Source organism: Marmota marmota, unplaced genomic scaffold, assembly GCF_001458135.2.
Source record: "Marmota marmota marmota unplaced genomic scaffold, marMar, whole genome shotgun sequence".
Lineage (NCBI taxonomy): Eukaryota > Metazoa > Chordata > Mammalia > Rodentia > Sciuridae > Marmota > Marmota marmota.
In genome coordinates this window covers 3,493,753-3,506,466 of record NW_026000294.1, presented here as the reverse complement: position 1 = coordinate 3,506,466, position 12,714 = coordinate 3,493,753, and positions in this window count along the sequence as shown.

Genomic DNA, 12,714 nt, shown 5'->3' with positions numbered 1-12,714 from the left:
AGGGTGGGGAGGGGAGGGGAAGCTGGGCCCGGGGCTATTTCTGTACAATAATACAGGGGAAGAGGGCCAAGCTGACAGGACAGTGATTAGTCTTCAGGGAGCAAAGGCGAAGACTCTGCCGGCGAGCCTGGGGCTGGAGGAGCTGGCCTACGGCCCAGTCCGGTGGACTGGAGCCATGATTTCAGAGGCCGGGAATCTGAGGCAAGCTGGGCCCAGGGACTAGAGAGCAGGGAAGGTGGGAGTGGACAAGAGGAGCCAACCATCCTCCCTGCCCCACCTCCAGCACAAGAGGATGGGAAGTGGGGTGTGAAGGCCTGCCCCAGCTCTCTGTCTGCCACCATGGGGTTATCTGGCTGTGCGTGGGGGCAGAGTTTCTGAAATGCACACTTCCTGGGCTCTGGCCTGTGAGGGAGATGGCATGAGAAAGAGGCAGGGACACAAGGCTCGGAAACCTCAGGGGAAGAGTCAAGCCATCATTTTCTTTCCCACGGGATCTCCAGTCATGGGGTTGAGGAGAGGGAGTGTGAGAGGGTCAGGTCATGGGGAGGAGCAGGGAAGTCACATTTACCAAGTACCAATTCTATTTTGTGCCTCTTGCCATATATTAGCACGTAGATTCTTCCTGAAAACCAGGTGAGGGAACAGTGATTCATATTTACACTGAGGAAACTGAGGTTCAGAGAGGTGAAGTGATTTGCCAAGCATCATGCAGCTACAGAGGTGAGTAATCAGCAAACACAGTTCTGTCATGCTCCAAAGCCTGGCTTTAGAAACGATATTGCAAAGTGAGGGGCCACAAGTCCAGGCTTTGATCTAAGACTGCCTGGCTTTGTGTCTACTACCTGTTCCCTGCCAGCTGTATGACCTTAGGCAAGTGACTTCATCTCTCAGCCTCAATTTCTCCTCTGTAAAGTGGAGCTAACAATAGAATTACCTTCAAGCCAGGCCAAATGGTGCATATTTGTAATCTCAGAGCCCTGGGAGGCTGAGGCAGGAGGATTGCAAGTTCAAGGCCAACCTGGGCAACTTAGTAAGACCCTTGGGCAAAATAAAAAAAACAAAAAGGACTTAGGACATGGCTCAGTGATAAAGTACCCCTTGGTTTAAGTCCCCTGTACACACACACACGCGCACACACACACACACACACACATAGTACATTCTTAACATTGTTATGAGGAGTAAACAAATTAATATGTATAAAACATCTAGAACAGTGCCTGGTATACAATAACCCATTGCTAAGAAGCATGAAATGGGTATTTTTCTTCTGTCCTTCATAGTTCTCCTTAGAGGAAAGAGCGTGAGCAAGGCAAAAGAACTATGTGGGGAAAATACAGGGCAGAGGGTCACTCCAATTCCCTTAGAATTGGAGTCCTCCCACATTTGGACAATAGTATCAGGAGTCTTCCAACCAGAAGCTCGTGTGACCCAGCAATTGCACTTCTGGGAATTCATCCTAAGGAAATAATGGGTCAAGAGAGCAAAGATGTACGTACCAGGATGTTCATTGCCAGACTGTTTATTATAGTGAAAAACAGCAGCTTGTTTTAATGAATTATGGTGAATTCATACACAGCAGCCATTAAAAACAACAATGTCACTGTTTTAAAAATATGGATTCAGGAAGAGATTCCTGATATAGTTAGTTGTTAAGAGAATAAAAGCAGGTAAGTAGAGTTTGAGAGAGGAGATACTGGAGGGACAAGGTTGGGGAGGGGAACTCCATCTTATTTATGGAGCACATAAAATTGTTTACTGTGGACATTCATTACTTTTGTAATGAGAAGAAAACAAGCAGTAAAACAATTTCCATTTGGGGGGAAAGAAAAAAAACTTAAAGGTTTAGAATGTCCATCTAGGAAGCAGTCATGAGCCTGGAATGGCTGGGCCTTCAAAGGAGGATCTCTCTACTCCTTTGGGAGTGGGCCCAACGTTTTATCCTCTTCCATCCTTCTCCCTGCCAAGAAGCAGGGGTCGGGTGGGGAGCAAAAGGGACTGGTGGGGTCAGACATACCCCACCAGGTCTGTGGTGTTCAACAGGCTGCCATTTGCTGTTAAAACAATTTCAAAACCACTGGCCAATGAGCCCTTCCATGTTCTTCTGCTCATTGATTCATTCACTCAACAGGTATTTTTTGAGCATGTGCTCTGTGCTTGGACTATGTGGTGAGGCTGTAGTCCTGCAGACAAAGAGTAAGTGTTCAATAAACAGACAAAAATGTTGGTTGTCTTGGAGCTTGTGTTTTAGTGAAGGTACACAGGTAATCCGTGAGACAGATTGTATGAAAAGTCTACTAGATGATGAGAACTATACAGAAAAATCAAACAGAAAGAGAGAAGAGTGAATATGGGATTTGGGGGTGGGGTGTGCCATTAAAAGTACAGGAAAACCCAGTGTGGTGATGCACACCTGTAATCCCAAAGCTTGGGAGGCTGAGGCAGGAGGATCCCAAGTTCAAAGCTAGCCTCAGCAACTTAGCAAGGCCCTAAGCAACTTAGTGAGATCCTTTCTAAAAATAAAAATTAAAAAGGGCTGGGGATGCGGCTCAGTGGTTAAGCACCTCTGGATTCAATCCCTAGTGCCAAAAAAATAAAATAAAATAAAAAAAGAAAGAAGAAGGAAAACCAAAAAAAAAAGTCAAGAAAATTTGAAGCCAACTCTTGAAGCAGTTATAGGAACAAGCATGGAGAAAGAGTAGTCCAACCAGAGGGAACAGCAATTACAGCAGCCCTGAGGCAGGAGGGGTGTTTGATGGGCTGAATGAAGTATAGAAAAGATACCAAATAGGCAATAGGATTAGTGAAGTAGAGAGTACTAGATGAATTTGGAGAAGAAATGAACATTAAAGGGGGTAGGATTTGGCAAGCTATGGTGAGGTTTTGGCTTTTACCCTGAATTAAATGGGGAGACAGGACAGGGTTTTCAGTAGAGAAATGACAATCACTTGCTTAGGATTGAACAGGATCACTTTGTCAGATGATATGCATATAGGCTGAAAGGAGAAGGGTCAAAGAGAGAAGCTGGGGACTGACTAGGAAGCTACAACAGTCATCCAGATGAGAGATAATGTTGGCTTCAGCCAGAGTGGCAGTGAAATGGAGAGAAGTAATTGCTACCATAGTACCTTTTTGCTCTGACCTATTAGGTCCGGATTCTTCATCACATCCCGAACAAGCTAATGCAGTCATTTTGTTTTAGTAAGAATAAGGCATACAGTGTGTGTCACTATAGAAATATCCTTCTTAGTCCTGAAGATCTTTGAGTTGTGTTACCTGCTACATCTCCAGTGCCTACAACACTGTTTGGTGCTCACTTGGCACTTAGTGAATGAATGAATGAATGAATGATGAATGAATGAATGAAGGCATTAACTGTCTAGATAAGGGACCAAGGACTTGGACTGAAGGTGGGAGAAGGAGAGGGTAATGTTAGCTCAGAACACACATGCAGGTGTATCTGTTCCCTTCCTCTCTCTGCCTGGCTGAATGTGAGTGTAAACATTAGTATTCGTAATTTTTGGCCATATCAAAAAATGAACCCACTTAGGAAGAATCACTCTCATTTTATTTAAGAGAAGGGATGCAAGCTCCGGGAAATGGATAGAGTTCCTGATTTGGGGACAAATGGAGTCCAAAGCTTTGGCCCATCTCAGTTCTAGAAAACCAGAAGCACTAGCTTTTCACTTTGCTCTTTTGGCACAACCCTCCCAGCTCTTCTAGAAGCTTCATTCCCATTCAACAGCATGTCTTCCCAGTCTCTTTGCCCTCCTGCCTGCTGAGTCTTCCAGGGCTATCCACTAGCCCTCTGATTACTTTGAAATCCTCACTCCATTCAATGGAAACTCCTCTTAATCTTGAAACATCCCAAATATCCTTTATTAAGCTATACCCGAATTCTCCGCAGACCCTATCCCTCTCATCTCTGTAGTCTGCTATGGAAGCTTAACTTGCCCTCTAGCTCAAGAGAAGGGTAGATTGACTGACTCAGACCCTAGATATCCCATTTTCCTTCTTTATCATCTATAGGTACATCATAAGCCATTATTAAGGTAACCTGGGGAAGGTCTTGTAAAGTTTAATCAAGCACAGTGCAAATAAGAGAGGGAAGAAATAGCATCTCCGCTGTTGTTTCATTGCACATCTCAGTCCTTCTAGTTTAAACACGGCAGATAGATAAATATTCCAAATGTAGCTAGTGTTGTTTCTTCCCTCAAAGTCCCACCAAAATGGCAGCACAGAGGTTTTGAAAGGTCCTTCAGTTAAAAGACTAAGGCAGAAGGATAGAGACAAATGCAACAAAAGATTGGGAGCTGGGACTGAGGTTGTGGCTCAGTGGTGGAGTGCTTGCCTAGCATGTGTGAGGCACTGGGTTTGATCCTCAGCACCACATAAGAATAAATAAATAAAGTTCCATCTATGATTAAATATATAATATATAATTTTATATACATATAATTGTATATGACTGGGAGCTGAAAAATAGGTATGAAAACTGGAGAAAGAGGAAACCCAAGTTGGCAGTGGGGGGAGCTCAGAAGCAGACCAATTTATTCAACAAACCTCAGAAACATTCAGGAATGAGGCACAGCAGCTATCTCTGAGAGCAGGAGTGTATTTGGACTGAAAACAAGTGGTGTGGTTTAAATGTATGAGAAAAATTAGACCTCCAAACTTCTCCTAGATTGACAGAACACTGGAGATTTTTGTCCCAGAAAGGCTGGACACAGAGATACCAAGCACATTGCAGAGATCACTGCAGCAGAAGAAAATGATGGTCCACATGCTACACAGCAAGGTGTTCATGCCCCCACTCAGCTCCAGGAACATATGCAGCTGTGACTCTCTGTTCCCCTGACAGAGACTGGAGTCTTCCTCTCTGGGGAATAGTATTTGGGAGTCTCCTAAAAAGTCCAGGAAATTCTAGCTGTGCCTGGTAGCACACACCTGTAATCCTGGCTACTAGGAAGCTTGAGGCAGGAGGATCACAAGTTCAAGGCCAGCCTCAGTAACTTAGTGAGACCCAGTATCAAAATTTTCAAAATAAAATAAAAAGGGTTCTGGTTGTAGCTCAGTGGTAGAGTACACCTGGGTTCAATTTCCAGTAACCCCAAAAATCAAAACTAACAAAAGTCCAGGAAACTCACTCTGCTGTGTCCAGTTGAAAACCCCTACAATTTACATACAGAATTCCAATAAGCTTTCAGTTCCTCACTCTTAGAAATGAGGGGACGGTCAAGGATGACCAGACATTTGAGGAAATCCTTTAATGTGGAAGACAAAGACTAAGACAAACAGAAAATTTAATTCAGAGGAAGTAGACACAAAGCAGGGAACAGAAGAAAACTAAACACAAACAACTACGACATCTCCATGGCTTGCAACAACAAAGGGTGACCTTTTGCTCATGCCATATATTATCTGCATGTCTGTTCTGTTGTCTTCCCTCAGGATCCAAACCGAAGAAGCAGCTTCCATCTGAGGTATCACTGGGCTCCTAGCAGACGGGAAAGCAAGATGGAAGCATTGCACAGTGACTCTCAATGCTTCTGCTCAAAAGTAGAACATATCTCTTCCACTCATATTTCATTGACCCAAACAAGTGATGTGTCCAAATCTGATGTTTGCAGTGTAGAAAATATTATTCTGCTGCATAGACAGTCCTGATAGAAAGGATAGAAAATGCTTTAGCAATACCAGAATCTACAGGAATCCATAGAACGAAAACAGGAGGCAGTCAAAGAGAAAAGAGAGGAGAATTAACAAATTGTCAATATGATAAGATAAAAGCAAAATTAAGTAAATTATGAGCTCAAGGGTGCACAACTGTAATGCTAGCTACCCAGGAGGCTAAGGCAGGAGGATCACAGGATTGAGGCCAGCCTGGGCAACTGAGTGAGATTCTGTCTCAAAATATAAAATAAAAATGATTGGGGATATAGCTCAGTAGTAAAGTGCCATTGAATTCAATGATTCAATTCCCAGTACTGAATGTGTGTGTGTGTGTGTGTGTGTGTAGTTGATGGCAAATAGACAAAAGTACAAAGAAATGGAATATAGATAAAATTAAAAGAAGGCTCCAAGAGGCCCAATATGTGAATTAAAGTAATACAATGGAGGGGAAAAAAACAAAGACAAGAGAGAGTAGGAAAATATTAATGAAATAATTCAACAACATTCCTCTTAGTGAAAGGACAAATGTTTCTGAAATGATAGGGCACAATAAGCACACTAGATAAAAAAGACAAATAACAGGGCACGTTCTGGTGAAATTTTAGTATACTTTACAAAGCGGCCCTAAAGGTTCCCAAAGAAAAGCAAGTGTATGAATCAGAATAGCATCAAACTCCTCAACCACACACTGGAAGCTAGAAGATAATGGATCAGTGTCCTTGAATGTTTTACAGTAAATGGTTTGCAACTTAGAATTTTATACTCAAATGACCAATAAAGTGTGAGGATAAAACAAAGACATGTTCAGATGGAAAGGTTCTCAAGACATATACTTTGCATGCAGCCCTCTCAAGAAGCTATTGGAGGATCTGATCTGTTAAAATGAAGATTGAGATACTTCCTACCATCTTTCCATGACAACATAATGGCGTGCATGAATGTCGTGGCTGATGCTCTCAAAGGCATCAAAAATACCAAAAGGGAGCTGTGCGTGATGGCACACATCTGTAATCCCAGCCACTCAGGAGGCTGAGGCAGGGGGATCATGAGTTCAAAGCCAGCCTCAGCAAAAGTGAGGTACTAAGCAACTCAGTGAGACCCTGTCTCTAAATAAAATACAAAATAGGGCTGGGGATGTGGCTCAGGGTTGAGTGTCCCTGAGTTCAATCCTGGGTACCCCCCCAAAAATTTTAAAAATGAGTGGCAAATGCCAGGTATGTTAGGTTGTGCTTCAAAGTCATCATGTGGCTCCTAACTGGGATGACAAATTTGAAATCAGTGATGACCACAGAGCTGGATGGTCAACCCCAGATTTGATAAACAAAGACATAGAAAAATGGCAGAATCATCTCCTCCCATTCCATCAGATTGATTTCATTGTATTGAAAACCTCAGCTGGCATCACAGACCATGAAGAAGCCAGACAAAAACACACAGGAGGGAAAAATTTGAGATTCTTTTTCTTGGGATATAAAACATACATACTATTAAAATATGTCAATAGATCAAATAATGAAGAATGATCCAAAAATGAGGGAGATCTGGAAGCCAGAAAGCAGGGAATCTAATATTACAGAAAGGTGGGGATGACCCCTAGGATGAGGGTAAGTCCCCAGACTTCCCTTTTACCATCATCCTTTCTATATAATAGGTAGCCAAGCTGCAATCCTGGAGCCCCAACAGCAGCAGAAAAAGGATCATGGAGAATTCTAGAAGAGATACTTCTAAGAAAAAATGCTAGGACATATTGAGATGAGATTTACTTTTCTGGCAGACAGTTTGGGCTTGAATTAGTTATAGGTACACAGAAGACGAAGCAGGCACAAAATATCGAAGAACATAAAGGGTATTCAAAAAAGGCCATATAATCATAGGAACTTCATATTTTATTGGTACTTTTTATTTATACGTGACAGTAGAATCCTTTTGATATAATTAAACAAGCATGGAATATATCTTATTCCAATTAGGATCTCAGTGTTGTGGGTGTACATGATGGTGAGATTCACTGTGGTATACTAAATTCTATACATATATAAGAAGGAATTCCATATTAATAGAGCTGTATCAGGATGATGGGAAGAAGGGAAGACTTGTACGACTTTAGGTGGATGAAGGGAGCTGTTCTTTTAGAACAAGAAGTCAGTAGATAATATATAAAACTGAAAATCCAGTATATATCAATATATACTTTAGAAATGTAGAGGAAAATATCAGTAAAATATTTTTCATTTAAAAGTGCTGAAGCCAGGCATGATGGTGCACACCTGTAATCCCAACAACTGGTGAGGCTAAGGCAGGAGGATTGAAGATTCAAATCCAACCTCAGCAACTTAGCAAGGCCCTAAGCATATTGCTCAGTGGTTAAGCACCCCTGGATTCAATCTCTGGTACTAAAAAATAAACAAGTAAATGAATAAACAAATAATTAAATAAATGGGCTAAAAATATTAGACTCCAAGGAGTTGGAATTAGGTATAGAAAGGTTAAGGCAGGGACACTCTGCTTTTTGCCATAAACAGTACAATCTATGTACATTAAATTTTTTTGAATTTTATTTTCCTAATTAATTGTGAAGCTGAATATCTCTTAACATGTCCATTGACTAGTTCTCTTTCTGCATATACCCTATTGATAACATTTTGCCTATTTTTTTTTTGGAATGGTTTGCCTTATTTTTAGGAGTCTATTATAAATTATAAATTTGTACATTGATTCATTTAACAAATATTCATTGAGCATGTGTTGTATGCCATGCACTGTGGTAGGCACTAGGAATACAGAAGATACTGAAAATAAGAGAGCAAGTCTGTTTAATGGGCCTGACAGAGAAGCAATGAACAAATACAGACTCACTTTCTTTTTTCTTTCTCTTTTCTTTCTTATTTATTTTTGTACTGTAGATTGAACCAGGGGCCCTTTACCAATGAGCTACATCCCCAGTCCTTTTTAGTTGTAATCTGGAGATGGAGGCCTTGCTAAGTTGCAGAGGCTAGATTTTAATTTGCAATCCTCCTGCCTCAACTTCCCAAATGGCTGGGATTACAGGCAGGTGCTACCATACTCCTGCCCAGACTCACTTTCTGGAACAGTTAGTGTTCTGAGGAGAATAAAAAGGAGTGTCAGGGTAGATTATGAAAGGTGGGGAGTGGCTGCTTGTATTGGACTGTTAGGGAAGGCATCTATGAAGAGATGAAATGCAAATCATTCAGATCTCGTGAGAATTTAAGCACAGATGCAGCATTTCAGACACTGGGAATAGAAATTTTACAAGTGCTAAAGCAAAAAAATAAATAAATAAATAAATAAAGGGGGTGTTAGAGAAACAGAAGGAAGACCACCGTGGATAAAAGTTGCCAATCATGTCTCCCAATCTGTCATTTGTGTTTTAATTTTGTTTACGGTGCCTATTGTTATACAGACATTTCAGAGTTTTGATGGCATCAAATGTACCAGTCTTTTCATTGAGAACTTTTTTGCTTTCTGTGGTTTCTTTAAAAGAAGGTTTTTCCCTACATCAATATTATAACCATACTTTTCAATATTTTCTTATAATAGAGTTATATTTTATATTTTATATCTTCTGCTTTTAATTTGTCTGTAATTTCACTTTTAAATGGTGTGAAGAAAGGATCTAAATTTTTTCCCAAATGGATAGCCAATTGCCTCAATACTATTTATTGAATAGACCATTCTTTCTCTGCTGATTTGAAAAGCCGCCTTCATTAAATACCAGATTACCACATACACATGGATGTGTTTCTGGTCTCTATTCAGTGCCATTGTTCCCTATCTCTATCCCTGTGCTAGGTCTGATTATTAGGCCAGTAATCCTGCCTCAGGCCAAATTGGCTATTTAGGGCCCTTGTCCATTCTGATTGGTCTGAATTTATGGCATACCCATTGTTATCTACTTTGAATAGAGCTCTAGCACACAGTTTTCATTCCTAGAAATGTATGAAATATTTGGATGTCTGGTCAAGCAAGTCTCCCTTTCAATTGTTCTTCCCTTTCAAAATTGTCTTAGCTATTCTTGTGCATTTTCTCTCACACATGAATTTTCTAATCAATTTGTCAAGTTCTGTGAAAACTCCTGCTGGGAATTTGACTGTGATTGAATTAAATTTATAGATTAGCTTGGAAAGAACTGATATCTTTACAATATTGAGTTTCCCATCCAGGAACATGAGTGTATCTCCATATATTTAGATCTCTTCAAGTGTTCTTTTGTAAAATTGTAGAGTCTTCTTTTTATAAGCTTCTCACACTTCTTATTTGGTTTTTCCTTAGGTATTTTATACTTCTGTTGCTTTTGGGAAAGGAACTCATTTACCCGATTTACTTTCTAATTGCTCATTGCTGGTTTATCTTGATTTCTTTTACAAGAAACTTCATTTTGTAATAGTTTTAGATTTATAGGAAAAAATCCAAAGAAGGATAGGGATATAGCTCAGTGGTAGAGTGCTTGCCTAGTGTGTGTGATTTGGTAGATTCAATCCCCAGCATCATTAAAACAAAAAATAAGAACAGAAAAAAAGAAGAATTCATTCCAAAGATAATACAGAGAGTTCTCATAATCCATGCCTCATTTAAAAAAAAATTATAGTTGTAGATGGACAGCATGCCTTTATTTTATTTATTTATTTTTATATGGCACTGAGGATTGAACCCAGTGCTCACATGTGCAAGGCAAGTGCTCTACCACTGAGCTACAACCCCAGCCCTCTATGCCTCATTTTTATATTATGAACAACTTACATTACTATACACACTTAATGAGTGAATCAATGCATTATTATTAACTAAGGTACATTGTTTATTCATATTTCCTTAGTTTTTACCTAATGTCCTTTTTTCTGTTCCAGGATGCCATTCAGGATACCACATTCCATTTAGTTATCACATTTCCTTAGGCTCCTCTCAGCTGTGACAGTTTCTCAGACTTTCCTTGTTACTCATGACCTTGATCATTTTGAGGAGTACTGCTCAGGTACTTCCTGGAATCTGCCTTAACAGAGATTTTTCTGATATTTTTCTCATGATTCAACTGAGGTTATAAATCTGGGGAAGGAAGATCACAGAGGTAAATGCCATTTCCCTCACATCTGATAGGAATATATGATCAACATGACTTGTCGCTGTTGATGTTTCTGTGATCAACTAGCTGAGGCAAAATTTGTCATAAGTCTCCTCCATTATAAAATTACTTTTTTCCACCTTCCATAGTGTACTCCTTAGGAAGAGTTACTATGTGCAGGTCACACTAAAAAGTGGGGAGTGATGCTCCACCTCGTTGTGGGTAGAATATTTTCATAAATTACCTGAAATTCTCATGCCCTGGAGATTTATCCATTCTGCTTGATTTGTATCAGTATTGACTCATGAACATTTACTTTTATATTTGGGTTATAATATAATACTCTTTTAGATTTGCTCAGGTCACTGGGAACTCTTTCAAATAGATCCTTTGTTCTTCGTATCTCAAAAATGTGTTTTTTACTTTTATTTATTCCTGTGTTTGGGTTTAGGTTTGGGGAGGGGTACTCCCATACTTTCTAAAACCATAGTATATTCCAGTCCTATTTTGTGCATTTCCTGCTCCAGTTGTCAAACCAGCCACTTCTTCAAGGATCCCTGTTTCCTTTTATTGGAGGATGGTATTAGAAACCAAGATCTAGGTATCAAGTGTGCTCATTGCTATCACGATGTACTTGCTTTTAGGCCTTATCAGCCAACAGTTCCAAAATGTTTGTGTGTATTGTAATCTATGTATATTTATAAATATTTCTGTATGTAACTATCTGTATCTATATAGTAAGCTAAACATGATGATGACTTCAACTCTAATCTGTAATCACGTGGATGATTCTAGTCTACTTCTCTTGCTTATCTATAAACTACAACAGTGATGAATCAGGCTCCAACTATCGAACATCCATTAACTTAATTGTATTCTTCCAGTATACATATGGGGTGGTATAAAAATTGTTAACCATACCCTTGTGGAAAATAAATTTCTCACAATAAATTTCAGTTTCTTTTACTTTCAGGTTTACAGATTGCAGATTTTCAAAGTTACTTAGGTTAATCCCCCCTTCCTCTCACCACCCTACAATTTGATTCTTTGGTCACATTCTGCATTCCATCCTGGAATCCCCAATCTCCTAAATGATTTTTAAAATTTGCTTCATTAAGATTACTTCTTTATGCTATAAAGTTCTGTGGCTTTTGAATAATGCTGTATCATGTAGCCACAATTTCAATATTATACAGAATGGTTTCACCACCTTTAAGTCCCCTTTGCTTCACCTATTCATCTCTTACCCTCCTCACCTGGAGCCCCTGTGATCACTGATCTTTTTATTATATGGTCATCACTATAGTTTTGCCTTTTCCAGAATGTCATTTCCAGATTGTTTGGAATCATATAATATGTAGCCTTTTGGAATGACCTCTTTTGCTTAGTTCACCCATGTTGTTCTGTTTCTTTTTTTGTGGGGGGTGAGGGGTGGGTACTGGGGATTGAACTCAGAGACAATGAACCACTGAGCCACATCCCCAGCCCTATTTTGTATTTTTTATTTAGAGACATGGTCTCACTGAGTTGCTTAGTGCCTCACTTTTGCTGAGGCTGGCTCTGAACTTGTAATCCTCCTGCCTCAGCCTCCTGGCCGCTGGGATTACAGGTGTTCACCTCCACACCTGGCTTGTTTTGTTACTTAATAGCTCATTTATTTGTAGCATTGAATAATATTCTATTGTATGGACTTTTTTTATTTCTATTCACCTATTGATAAGTAGGTGAATGTATAGTTGCTTACTAGTTTGGGCAATTATGAATAGGTAAATCAAGAACAGGTGGATCTATTGTTGCTTCTACTTTAGGGCAATTATGAGTACAGCTGCTATAACATCTGTGAGGAAGTTTTTGTGTGGGCACAAATTTTCAAATCAGTTGACTAAGTACCTAGGAATACAATTACTGGATTGTATGTCCAGACAACACCTAGCTTTGTACAAAATCACCAAACTGTCTTCTAA